We start from the raw sequence: 12,138 nt of genomic DNA on the forward strand, positions 1-12,138 counted from the left end.
CTGGCCTGATGGACTGTTACCAAAGACAGGTTCATACGACATTCATTACCCATATAGACTTCAGGTTGAATTTAGGGGTGCAGGCAATGTATTCCTATGGGGAGAGAAGTCAATGCAAACTCTTTGAAGTAAACACTTTCTTTTAACTATTAAGGGTTAATGCCACACGGTCAACGTTAGGCTTGCACGGATCGGAAGGACCTTAGGAACGTACCTGAGGTCGAATTGTGCTTCTCACCCTAACGGTTCTCTCACTGTCACCCAAAAGCAAATGACGTTGTGGGGCAGGCTTCATTTTGGGCCTAATTTTCTAATGGTCGCTGCGCTTAGACCGAGCGAGCTACGGTCAAGCGGGATATCTCGTTGAACTCGGCACGACCTAGAGATTATTATGTTTATGGCATTGCCTGCTCTCTGTGTCTTTGAGAACCGCACTTTTCACTCCATCCTTGCTGTGTGTGCGTGTGAGAGATTTTCTTTGACATCTGTTGGGAGAAATGACTGATTTACAGTTCATGATGGTTACTTAGTCACACATATGAAGTTTTGAAAAGATCTGACCTTTTGAACCCTTGGAAACTGCCACTGTGACACCATTAAAGGCACTTCCGGTTGGCACAGGAAGCTATAAATAAACTCATATTATGATTGGGGTATGCCTTTACAGAATCCTGAGTTTTAAGTCTTTACGTTAAGAACTGAGTTATTTACGGAGGGTTTAGTGAGTGTGTGTTATTTCAGAAAATCATAGAAAATCACAGAAATCTCGCAGAGCTCCGCAGCACACTTTAAAAAGATTCGTAAGAACACCCTGCAACTGGATATGTAACCGTTGAAAAAAAAACACCTATCCGTGAACATCACCAAGGTGTCGTTGTACGATTTCTCTTAAATGACGATAGATAAATGGCTGGTTCTTTTTTTATTGACACCGGAGGCTCCTTGACTTTGACGTGAAGTGGAAAAATAATTTCTCTATTTTCATTTTGGACCTTTAATCCCAGATAAATGGCCATAACTCAAAAACCGTTGAGGCCTAGACGCCATCTTGTTCGGGGCCAACTGCCCATTATGCCGCCCCTACGCTCACCGAGTTTCGGCTTCTAAATATTTTCAGTTTTCGAGATAAGGCCCCGTCGTGAATCGTGATGTTTTGTCCAATAGCAATATGATTGCTTATGCCCTCTTGTGGGAATTTCCGGGACATCGGAAAAATGACCTAAATCTTATTATTTTTGTAAAACGGAAAATGAATGTCCGACAAAGTTCATTTGATGACTTCCTGGTAGGTCCGGCCCTGCCGCTCGGCCCGACGCCGTCCTCGAATTTTACAAACGATTTCGGACGTCTAGTAAGGGACCGTACATTTGCAATATGGACTTTCTCACTAACCATACAGGTACTGCCGAAATCTTCCCTTAAGGTATGTGAAGGCCTATGTGAGGCGACCCCGAATCCCGAGATGCGGCTCGATAGGTCCTTCGGTGCCCGAGTAAAACCCTAATTGGTGCTGAAAATCCACTTTTTTCCATGCCTTGCTATGGGGTCCTTGAATGAGCTATCGGACAGAAACTTTGTCACTCCATCCTTGCTGTGTGTGTTTCTGTGTGTGTGTGTGTGAGAGAGAGCTTTTCTTTGACATCTGTTGGGAGAAATGACTGACTTACAGTTTATGGGGGTTGCTTAATCACACATATGAAGTTTTGAAAAGATCTGACCTTTTTAACCCTTGGAAACTGCCACTGTGACACCATTTAAGGCACTTCCGGTTGGCACAGGAAGCTATAAATAAACTCATATCCTGATTGGGGTATGCTTTTACAGAATTCTGAGTTTTAAGTCTTTACGTTAAGAACGGAGTTATTTACGGAGGGTTTAGTGAGTGTGTGTTATTTCAGAAAATCATAGAAAAATCAAAGAAATCTCGCAGAGCTCCGCAGCTCACTTTAAAAAGATTCGTAAGAACACCCTGCAACTGGATCTGTAACCGTTGGAAAAAAAACACCTATCCATGAACATCACCAATCTGTCGTTGTATGATTTCTCTTAAATGAAGATAGATAAATGGCTGGTTCTTTTTTTATTGACACCGGAGGCTCCTTGACTTTGACGTGAAGTGGAAAAATAATTTCTCTATTTTCATTTTGGACCTTTAATCCCAGATAAATGGCCATAACTCAAAAACCGTTGAGGCCTAGACGCCATCTTGTTCGGGGCCAACTGCCCATTATGCCGCCCCTACGCTCACCGAGTTTCGGCTTCTAAATATTTTCAGTTTTCGAGATAAGGCCCCGTCGTGAATCGTGATGTTTTGTCCAATAGCAATATGATTGCTATTTTGTTCGGGGCGGGGCCAACTGGCTCTACTTCCCCTTAATATAATAGTTGTGTTCAAATATTGATACAACATGATTCTTCTACAAAGTCCTCCAATTAATGTAAATGGAATCTTTCCATGGAATTTGAAGCATTTTCTATAAAGGCACGGATGGGATTTGAACCCATGGTCTTCGGTTTACGAGACCGACGCCTTACCACTTGGCCAACATGCCACCCTATACTGCAATATATATATATATATATATATCAACATTCTGGAAAATAGTAGTTGTGCTAATGTGAATTTGGCACACAAACTCAGTGGAGAAAGGACCTCATACATATATAGCATGCACTCCCCTCTGAGCTTCCATCCCATTTAATTTGCAGATAAAACGCAATATCAATACACTGTACTTTATATATACACCACTCCATTGAAACTACAATGAAATGATAGCAGCAATTCTTAAAACAGGTACGGACAGGGATCGAAAACATGAACTTCAGTTTTTGAAAATGATGCCATAAAAGTTGGCAACCATGCCACTTCTGTTCTATAAATGTACTAACAGGGATTGAACGCATGTTCTTCAGATTAAAAGACCAAATTATTTAGCACATCTCTGTTTCCTGCTTAGAATTTCAACATTCTGGAAAGTAGAAGTTGAGTCTTTGCAAAAAAACATGGAGAAGCTGGGGATTGAACCCAGGACCTCATACATGCAAAGCATGCACTCTACCACTGAGCTACACCCCCTTTCTCCAAAAGCACATTGTTTTATGGATGCAAGAAAACTCCAGTTCACACTTCATGCAGCCTTGTCTTACGACAACCTACTGTCATGTAGCAATGACAAGCAACTTTAATGTAACACTGATGTCAATATGTCAGATGAAAAAGCAAGACATTACTTACTTTCAGAGGAGCAGCGTAGCACACACCATTGAGGCCCACAAACAAAGCTATGGAAAGTTTCCTTGAAGCCAGAGCATAAAGAAAGAAGAAATACAGATGCCAAAAACCGGGTTCGAACCAGGGACCTTTAGATCTTCAGTCTAACGCTCTCCCAACTTAGCTATTCCGGCAATTCACTCAACATAATTCTGTGGCACCCTTGACAATTCACATGCATGTGACTCATAATTTTGACACTCAAAATGTACATAATAGCCAGTATGGGGATCGAACCCATGACCTTGGAGTTATTAGCATCACACTCTAACCAACTGAGCTAACCGGCCATTTTCTATTTTACTCAATTGTTGAAATGCACCAAGCCTCTGCAAGTGCTGGCACTTCAACAAACAAGTCCAACAACAGCATAGCCTGACAAGACTGGACCCTCTTGGTTGCTTCTTGCGGAAATTCCAAACGGCTGGGGAATTAGCTCAAATGCTTTGCACGCGTGAGGTAGTGGGATCGATGCCCACATTCTCCAAAAGCACATTGTTTTATGGATGCAAGAAAACTCCAGTTCACACTTCATGCAGCCTTGTCTTACAACAACCTACTGTCATGTAGCAATGACAAGCAACTTTAATGTAACACTGATGTCAAAATGTCAGATGAAAAAGCAAGACATTACTTACTTTCAGAGGAGCAGCGTAGCACACACCATTGAGGCCCACAAACAAAGCTATGGAAAGTTTCCTTGAAGCCAGAGCATAAAGAAACAACAAATACAGATGCCGAAACCCGGGATCGAACCAGGGACCTTTAGATCTTCAGTCTAACGCTCTCCCAACTTAGCTATTCCAGCAATTCACTTAACATAATTCTGTGGCACCCTTGACAATTCACATGCATGTGACTCATAATTTTGACACTCAAAATGTACATGATAGCCAGTATGGGGATCGAACCCATGACCTTGGCGTTATTAGCACCACACTCTAACCAACTGAGCTAACCGGCCATTTGCTATTTTGCTCAATTGTTGAAATGCACCGAGCCTCTGCAAGTGCTGGCACGTCAACAAACAAGTCCACCAACAGCATAGCCTGACAAGACTGGACCCTCTTGGTTGCTTCTTGCGGAAATTCCAAACTGCTGGGGAATTAGCTCAAATGCTTTGCACGCGTGAGGTAGTGGGATCGATGCCCACATTCTCCAAAAGCACAATGTTATATGGATCCAAGAAAACTCCAGTTCACTTCATGCAGCCTTGTCTTACGACAACCTACTGTCATGTAAACAATGACAAGAAACTGTCATGTAACAATGACAAGAAACTCTCATGTAACACTGATGTCACAATGTCAGATGAAAAAGAAAGACATTACTTACTTTCAGAGAGCAGCGTATCACACACTCTAACCAACTGAGCTAACCAGCCGCTGGCTACAGAGCACAATTGTTGAGATGCACCGAGCCTCTGCAAGTGCTGGAGCACAAACTAACAAGTCCACCAACAGCATAGCCTGACAAGACTGGACACTCTTGGTTGCTCCTTGTGGCAATTCCAAACAGCTGGGGAATTTGATCAATTGGTATTGTGTTTGCTTAGCATGCTATAGGTAGTGGGATCGATGCCCGCATTCCCCAAAAACATATTTTTTTTGTGGATTCAAGAAAGCTGCAGTTCACACTTCATGCAGCCTTGTCTTACGACAACCTACTGTCATGTAGCAATGACAAGCAACTTTAATGTAACACTGATGTCAAAATGTCAGATGAAAAAGCAAGACATTACTTACTTTCAGAGGAGCAGCGTAGCACACACCATTGAGGCCCACAAACAAAGCTGTGGAAAGTTTCCTTGAAGCCAGAGCATAAAGAAAGAACAAATACCGCAACCCGGGATCGAACCAGAGACCTTTAGATCTTCAGTCTAACACTCTCCCAACTGAGATATTCCGGTAATTCACTCAACATAATTCTGTGGCACCCTTGACAATTTACATGCATGTGACTCATAATTTTGACACTCAAAATGTACATAATAGCCAGTATGGGGATCGAACCCATGACCTTAGCATTATTAGCACCACACTCTAACCAACTGAGCTAACCGGCCATTTGCTATTTTGCTCAATTGTTGAAATGCACCGAGCCTCTGCAAGTGCTGGCACGTCAACAAACAAGTCCACCAACAGCATAGCCTGACAAGACTGGACCCTCTTGGTTGCTTCTTGCGGAAATTCCAAACGGCTGGGGAATTAGCTCAAATGCTTTGCACGCGTGAGGTAGTGGGATCGATGACCACATTCTCCAAAAGCACTTTGTTTTATGGATCCAAGAAAACTCCAGTTCACACTTCATGCAGCCTTGTCTTACGACAACCTACGTCATGTAAACAATGACAAGAAACTGTCATGTAACAATGACAAGAAACTCTCATGTAACACTGATGTCACAATGTCAGATGAAAAAGAAAGACATTACTTACTTTCAGAGAGCAGCGTATCACACACTCTAACCAACTGAGCTAACCGGCCGCTGGCTACAGAGCACAATTGTTGAGATGCACCGAGCCTCTGCAAGTGCTGGAGCACAAACTAACAAGTCCACCAACAGCATAGCCTGACAAGACTGGACACTCTTGGTTGCTCCTTGTGGCAATTCCAAACAGCTGGGGAATTTGATCAATTGGTATTGTGTTTGCTTAGCATGCTATAGGTAGTGGGATCGATGCCCGCATTCCCCAAAAACATATTTTTTTTGTGGATCCAAGAAAGCTGCAGTTCACACTTCATGCAGCCTTGTCTTACGACAACCTACTGTCATGTAGCAATGACAAGCAACTTTAATGTAACACTGATGTCAAAATGTCAGATGAAAAAGCAAGACATTACTTACTTTCAGAGGAGCAGCGTAGCACACACCATTGAGGCCCACAAACAAAGCTGTGGAAAGTTTCCTTGAAGCCAGAGCATAAAGAAAGAACAAATACAGATGTTTAAAACCCGGGATCGAACCAGGGACCTTTAGATCTTCAGTCTAACACTCTCCCAACTGAGCTATTCCGGCAATTCACTCAACATAATTCTGTGGCACCCTTGACAATTTACATGCATGTGACTCATAATTTTGACACTCAAAATGTACATAATAGCCAGTATGGGGATCGAACCCATGACCTTAGCGTTATTAGCACCACACTCTAACCAACTGAGCTAACCAGCCATTTGCTATTTTGCTCAATTGTTGAAATGCACCGAGCCTCTGCAAGTGCTGGCACGTCAACAAACAAGTCCACCAACAGCATAGCCTGACAAGACTGGACCCTCTTGGTTGCTTCTTGCGGAAATTCCAAACGGCTGGGGAATTAGCTCAAATGCTTTGCACGCGTGAGGTAGTGGGATCGATGCCCACATTCTCCAAAAGCACATTGTTTTATGGATCCAAGAAAACTCCAGTTCACACTTCATGCAGCCTTGTCTTACGACAACCTACGTCATGTAAACAATGACAAGAAACTGTCATGTAACAATGACAAGAAACTCTCATGTAACACTGATGTCACAATGTCAGATGAAAAAGAAAGACATTACTTACTTTCAGAGAGCAGCGTATCACACACTCTAACCAACTGAGCTAACCAGCCGCTGGCTACAGAGCACAATTGTTGAGATGCACCGAGCCTCTGCAAGTGCTGGAGCACAAACTAACAAGTCCACCAACAGCATAGCCTGACAAGACTGGACACTCTTGGTTGCTCCTTGTGGCAATTCCAAACAGCTGGGGAATTTGATCAATTGGTATTGTGTTTGCTTAGCATGCTATAGGTAGTGGGATCGATGCCCGCATTCCCCAAAAACACATTTTTTTGTGGATCCAAGAAAGCTGCAGTTCACACTTCATGCAGCCTTGTCTTACGACAACCTACTGTCATGTAGCAATGACAAGCAACTTTAATGTAACACTGATGTCAAAATGTCAGATGAAAAAGCAAGACATTACTTACTTTCAGAGGAGCAGCGTAGCACACACCATTGAGGCCCACAAACAAAGCTGTGGAAAGTTTCCTTGAAGCCAGAGCATAAAGAAAGAACAAATACAGATGCCGAAACCCGGGATCGAACCAGGGACCTTTAGCTTTTCAGTCTAACGCTCTCCCAACTGAGCTATCCTGGCAATTCACTCAACATAATTCTGTGGCACCCTTGACAATTCACATGCATGTGACTCATAATTTTGACACTAAAAATGTACATGATAGCAAGTATGGGGATAGAACCCATGACCCTGGAGTTATTAGCACCACACTCTAACCAACTGAGCTAACCGGCCACTTCCTATTTTGCTCAATTGTTGAAATACACCGAGCCTCTGCAAGTGCTGGCACGTCAACAAACAAGTCCACCAACAGCATAGCCTGACAAGACTGGTCCCTCTTGGTTGCTTCTTGCGGAAATTCCAAACGGCTGGGAAGTAGCTCAAATGCTTTGCACGCATGAGGTAGTGGGATCGATGCCCACATTCTCCAAAAACACATTTTTTTATGGATCCAAGAAAACTCCAGTTCACACTTCATGCAGCCTTGTCTTACGACAACCTACTGTCATGTAAACAATGACAAGAAACTATCATGACAATGACAACTTTAATGTAACACTGATGTCAAAATGTCAGATGAAAAAGCAAGACATTACTTACTTTCAGAGAGCAGCGTATCACACACTCTAACCAACTGAGCTAACCGGCCGCTGGCTACAGAGCACAATTGTTGAGATGCACCGAGCCTCTGCAGGTGCTGGAGCGCAAACTAACATGTAATGTATTCCTATGGGGAGAGAAGTCAATGCAAACTCTTTGAAGTAAACACCTTCTTTTAACTATTAAGGGTTAATGCCACACGGTCAATGTTAGGCTTGCACAGATCGGAAGGACCTTAGGAACATACCTGAGGTCGAATTGTGCTTCTCACCCTAACGGTTCTCTCACTGTCACCCAAAAGCAAATGACGTTGTGGGGCAGGCTTCATTTTGGGCCTACTTTTCTAATGGTCGCTGTGCTTAGACCGAGCGAGCTACGGTCAAGCGGGATATCTCGTTGAACTCGGCACGGCCTAGAGATTATGTTTATGCCGTTGCCTGCTCTCTGTGTCTTTGAGCACCGCACTTTTTAACTCCATCCTTGCTGTGTGTGCGTGTGAGAGCTTTTCTTTGACATCTGTTGGGAGAAATGACTGATTTACAGTTCATGAGGTTACCTAGTCACACATATGAAGTTTAGGAAGGATGTGACTTTTTTAACCCTTCAAAACAGACAGTGTGACCCAATTAAAGGCACTTCCGGTTGGCACAGGAAGCTATAAGTAAACACATGTCTTGATTCACATAGCCACTTACAGAATCCTGAGTTTTAAGTCTTTAAGTTAAGAATGGACTGATCTACGATCTACAAAGGGTTGAATGTAGTCATTTTCACCTTTGAAGGTTATGTACATCAAAACACCTTTTGGGTCAATTTAACCACTTCCGGTTGCTCCAGGAAGCTTAGAATCGACACAGGTAGACCTCATAGTGGTCTGATGGACTGTCATAGACGACAGGTTCATAAGGCATTCATAACCCACATAGGGTTCAGGTTGAATTTAGAGGTGCAGGCAATGTATTCCTATGGGGAGAGAAGTCAATGCAAACTGTTTGATGTAAACACCTTCTTTTAACTGGTATGGGTTAATGCCACACGGTCAAGGTTAGGCTTGCACGGATCGGGAGGACCTCAGGTACGTTCCTGAGGTCAATTTGTGCTTCTCACCTTAACGGTTCTCTCACTGTCACCCAAAAGCAAATGACATTGAGGGCCAGCCTTCATTTTGGGCCTACTTTTCTAATGGTCGCTGTGCTTAGACCGAGCGAGCTACGGTCAAGCGGGGCATCTTGTTGAACTCGGCACGGCCTAGAGAATATGTAAATGCCATTGTAGGCTTTGTGTGTCTTTAAGCACCGCACTTTGTCACTCCATCCTTGCTGTGTGTGTGTTTCTGTGTGTGTGTATGTGAGAGAGAGCTTTTCTTTGACATCTGTTGGGAGAAATGACTGACTTACAGTTTATGGGGGTTGCTTAATCACACATATGAAGTTTTGAAAAGATCTGACCTTTTTAACCCTTGGAAACTGCCACTGTGACACCATTTAAGGCACTTCCGGTTGGCACAGGAAGCTATAAATAAACTCATATCCTGATTGGGGTATGCCTTTACAGAATTCTGAGTTTTAAGTCTTTACGTTAAGAACTGAGTTATTTACGGAGGGTTTAGTGAGTGTGTGTTATTTCAGAAAATCATAGAAAATCACAGAAATTAATGCACACTTTAAAAAATTAAGAACACCCTGCAACATCTGTGGAAAAAAAAAAAACACCTATCCATGAACATCACCAATCTGCCGATTTTCTTAAATGAATAGATAAATGGCTGGTTCTTTTTTTATTGGGATTTGACTTTGACGTGAAGTGGAAAAATAATTTCTCTATTTTCATTTTGGACCTTTAATCCCAGATAAATGGCCATAACTCAAAAACAGTTGAGGCCTAGACACCATCTTGTTGCCAACTGGCTATACTTCCCCTTAATATATATATATGTTCAATATATTCTTGTACAAATCCTCCAATTAATGTAAATTTCCATGGAATTTGAAGCCTTTTCTATAAAGGCACGGATGGGATTTGAACCCATGGTCTTCAGTTTACGAGACCGACGCCTACCACTTGGCCACCATGCCACTCTATACTATATATATACATATATATATATATATATATATTCTGGAAAGTAGTAGTTGTGCAAATGTGAATTTGGCACACAAACTCAGTGGAGAAAGGACCTCATACATATATAGCATGCACTCCCCTCTGAGCTTCCATCCCATTTAATTTGCAGATAAAACGCAATATCAATACACTGTACTTTATATATACACCACTCCATTGAAACTACAATGAAATGATAGCAGCAATTCTTAAAACAGGTACGGACAGGGATCGAAAACATGAACTTCAGTTTTTGAAAATGATGCCATAAAAGTTGGCAACCATGCCACTTCTGTTCTATAAATGTACTAACAGGGATTGAAAGCATGTTCTTCAGATTAAAAGACCAAATTATTTAGCACATCTCTGTTTCCTGCTTAGAATTTCAACATTCTGGAAAGTAGAAGTTGGGTCTTTGCAAAAAAACATGGAGAAGCTGGGGATTGAACCCAGGACCTCATACATGCAAAGCATGCGCTCTACCACTGAGCTACACCCCCTTTCTGGGAAAGAAAAAATTGTTTCTTATTTTCTTAAATTTCTCCATTATTATTGCAGGTAAGCCAGTTAAGAACAAGTTCTCATACACAACTGCGACCTGGCCAAGGTAAAGCAAAGCAGTGCAATTCATTTGCAGTCTGGACGTGGAGGGGTGAACATCTCCTGCTCTGACTGCAGCTGGAAGGGACTGCTGCGAGAGGACTAGGCCGCCTGTGATTGCCTTGATAAGGCGGAGCTTTACCTAGTATAGACTTACAGATGACCTGGAGCCAGTGGTTCTGGCGACGAGTTACACATGGAACAAACTAGCTCACAGTCAATAACAAAATAGAAGGGATTTTAAAAAAGGCAATAAATATGCCATAGTACTGAAGTAGTCACAATTTAGCAAATGAACACTGGAGTGATAGATGAGCAGATGATGATGTGCAAGTAGAAATACTGGTGTGCAAAAGTGCAGAAAGTAAATAAAAACAATATGGCGATGAGGTAGGTAGATTGGGTGGGCTATTTACAGATGGGCATCTCCTGCTCTGACTGCAGCTGGAAGGGACTGCTGCGCAAGGACTAGGCCGCCTGTGATTGCCTTGATAAGGTGGAGCTTTACCTAGTATAGACTTACAGATGACCTGGAGCCAGTGGTTCTGGCGACGAATATGTAGCGAGGGCCAGCCGACTAGAACATCCAGGTCGCAGTGGCCATATCAAGACAATTGACCTTTTCTTTACACTGTTGTGATGAAAGTACATTTCCATAATATCAGCTATCTACCATAAACGTCGAACAGGGATTGAACCCATGTGCTTCAGTTAACAAAAACAGATGGCTTTGCGCATCTATTTCATTCTTAGAATGTCAACATTGTGCAAAGTGGGAGTTGTGCAAAAGCTAATTTAACAAGTGAATACTCTCAAAAGACAAGTTGGGGAATACTGTAGGTAAGAGAATAGTATTGGACAAAAAAGTATTGGACAAAAATGAATGGGAAGTCATTGGCATCGGACAAACCATATACACATTGTCCAATACCACCCAATTCGGCGTTGATTCATGCAAAGTGTATTGCAAATGCCATATGGCATTTGCCAGTTGTAACACTTTAAAAATCCAAAAGGTGGCAAATCCGCTCCACCATGGTTTTTCATATTGGAAATGTAACCCAAGTCAACGTCCAAAAGCAACATTTTGAAAAAATGATTTTTTTGTCAAAAACTTATCACCCCTTAAAAAAGTGCTTTCTGGACCATTTTTCGAAATTCTTTCAATTTTTTTTGTCAATTACACATGTGTAAGAACTGTATGAATATACTTTTGTCCAATTTTATTATCATATATATTTTTTTTTACATGCGCATAAGTAATATGTTTTGTCCATTTTCAATATGATTTCATAGGAAGTCAAAAGTCAAAAGTCAAAAATGTCAAAATTTTGTAAAAAACTTCACACACCCTTAATAAAGTGCTTTCTGGACCGTTTTTTGAAATTCTTTCAAATTCTGTGTCAATTACACACGTATAAGAACTGTATCAACATACTTTAGTTGTATTTTATTATCATTTAAAAAAATGTTTAACTTGTGCATAAGGAATATGATTTGTCCATTTACAATAT

At 41.9% G+C, this 12,138-nt stretch overlaps 13 non-coding genes across 13 annotated transcripts; all 13 read right to left on the minus strand.

Moving 5' to 3' along the window:
• Positions 1 to 2,480: 2,480 nt before the first annotated feature.
• trnat-cgu lies at positions 2,481 to 2,552 on the minus strand. The gene has a single exon. It is a non-coding gene; the product is annotated as a tRNA-Thr (tRNA).
• Positions 2,553 to 3,007: 455 nt separating this feature from the next.
• On the minus strand, positions 3,008 to 3,079 carry trnaa-ugc. The gene has a single exon. It is a non-coding gene; the product is annotated as a tRNA-Ala (tRNA).
• A 256-nt stretch (positions 3,080 to 3,335) lies between these two features.
• On the minus strand, positions 3,336 to 3,408 carry trnaf-gaa. Its single transcript has one exon. It is a non-coding gene; the product is annotated as a tRNA-Phe (tRNA).
• Positions 3,409 to 3,490: 82 nt separating this feature from the next.
• trnai-aau lies at positions 3,491 to 3,564 on the minus strand. Its single transcript has one exon. It is a non-coding gene; the product is annotated as a tRNA-Ile (tRNA).
• Positions 3,565 to 4,009: 445 nt separating this feature from the next.
• trnaf-gaa lies at positions 4,010 to 4,082 on the minus strand. The gene has a single exon. It is a non-coding gene; the product is annotated as a tRNA-Phe (tRNA).
• Positions 4,083 to 4,164: 82 nt separating this feature from the next.
• On the minus strand, positions 4,165 to 4,238 carry trnai-aau. Its single transcript has one exon. It is a non-coding gene; the product is annotated as a tRNA-Ile (tRNA).
• An 872-nt stretch (positions 4,239 to 5,110) lies between these two features.
• Positions 5,111 to 5,183, minus strand: trnaf-gaa. Its single transcript has one exon. It is a non-coding gene; the product is annotated as a tRNA-Phe (tRNA).
• An 82-nt stretch (positions 5,184 to 5,265) lies between these two features.
• Positions 5,266 to 5,339, minus strand: trnai-aau. The gene has a single exon. It is a non-coding gene; the product is annotated as a tRNA-Ile (tRNA).
• An 879-nt stretch (positions 5,340 to 6,218) lies between these two features.
• trnaf-gaa lies at positions 6,219 to 6,292 on the minus strand. The gene has a single exon. It is a non-coding gene; the product is annotated as a tRNA-Phe (tRNA).
• An 82-nt stretch (positions 6,293 to 6,374) lies between these two features.
• Positions 6,375 to 6,448, minus strand: trnai-aau. The gene has a single exon. It is a non-coding gene; the product is annotated as a tRNA-Ile (tRNA).
• An 878-nt stretch (positions 6,449 to 7,326) lies between these two features.
• Positions 7,327 to 7,399, minus strand: trnaf-gaa. The gene has a single exon. It is a non-coding gene; the product is annotated as a tRNA-Phe (tRNA).
• Positions 7,400 to 9,925: 2,526 nt separating this feature from the next.
• On the minus strand, positions 9,926 to 9,996 carry trnat-cgu. Its single transcript has one exon. It is a non-coding gene; the product is annotated as a tRNA-Thr (tRNA).
• A 456-nt stretch (positions 9,997 to 10,452) lies between these two features.
• Positions 10,453 to 10,524, minus strand: trnaa-ugc. The gene has a single exon. It is a non-coding gene; the product is annotated as a tRNA-Ala (tRNA).
• Between the last annotated feature and the right edge of the window lie 1,614 nt (positions 10,525 to 12,138).

The sequence above is a fragment of the Oncorhynchus gorbuscha genome, linkage group LG02 (genome assembly GCF_021184085.1).
Source record: "Oncorhynchus gorbuscha isolate QuinsamMale2020 ecotype Even-year linkage group LG02, OgorEven_v1.0, whole genome shotgun sequence".
Taxonomy (NCBI): Eukaryota; Metazoa; Chordata; class Actinopteri; order Salmoniformes; family Salmonidae; genus Oncorhynchus; species Oncorhynchus gorbuscha.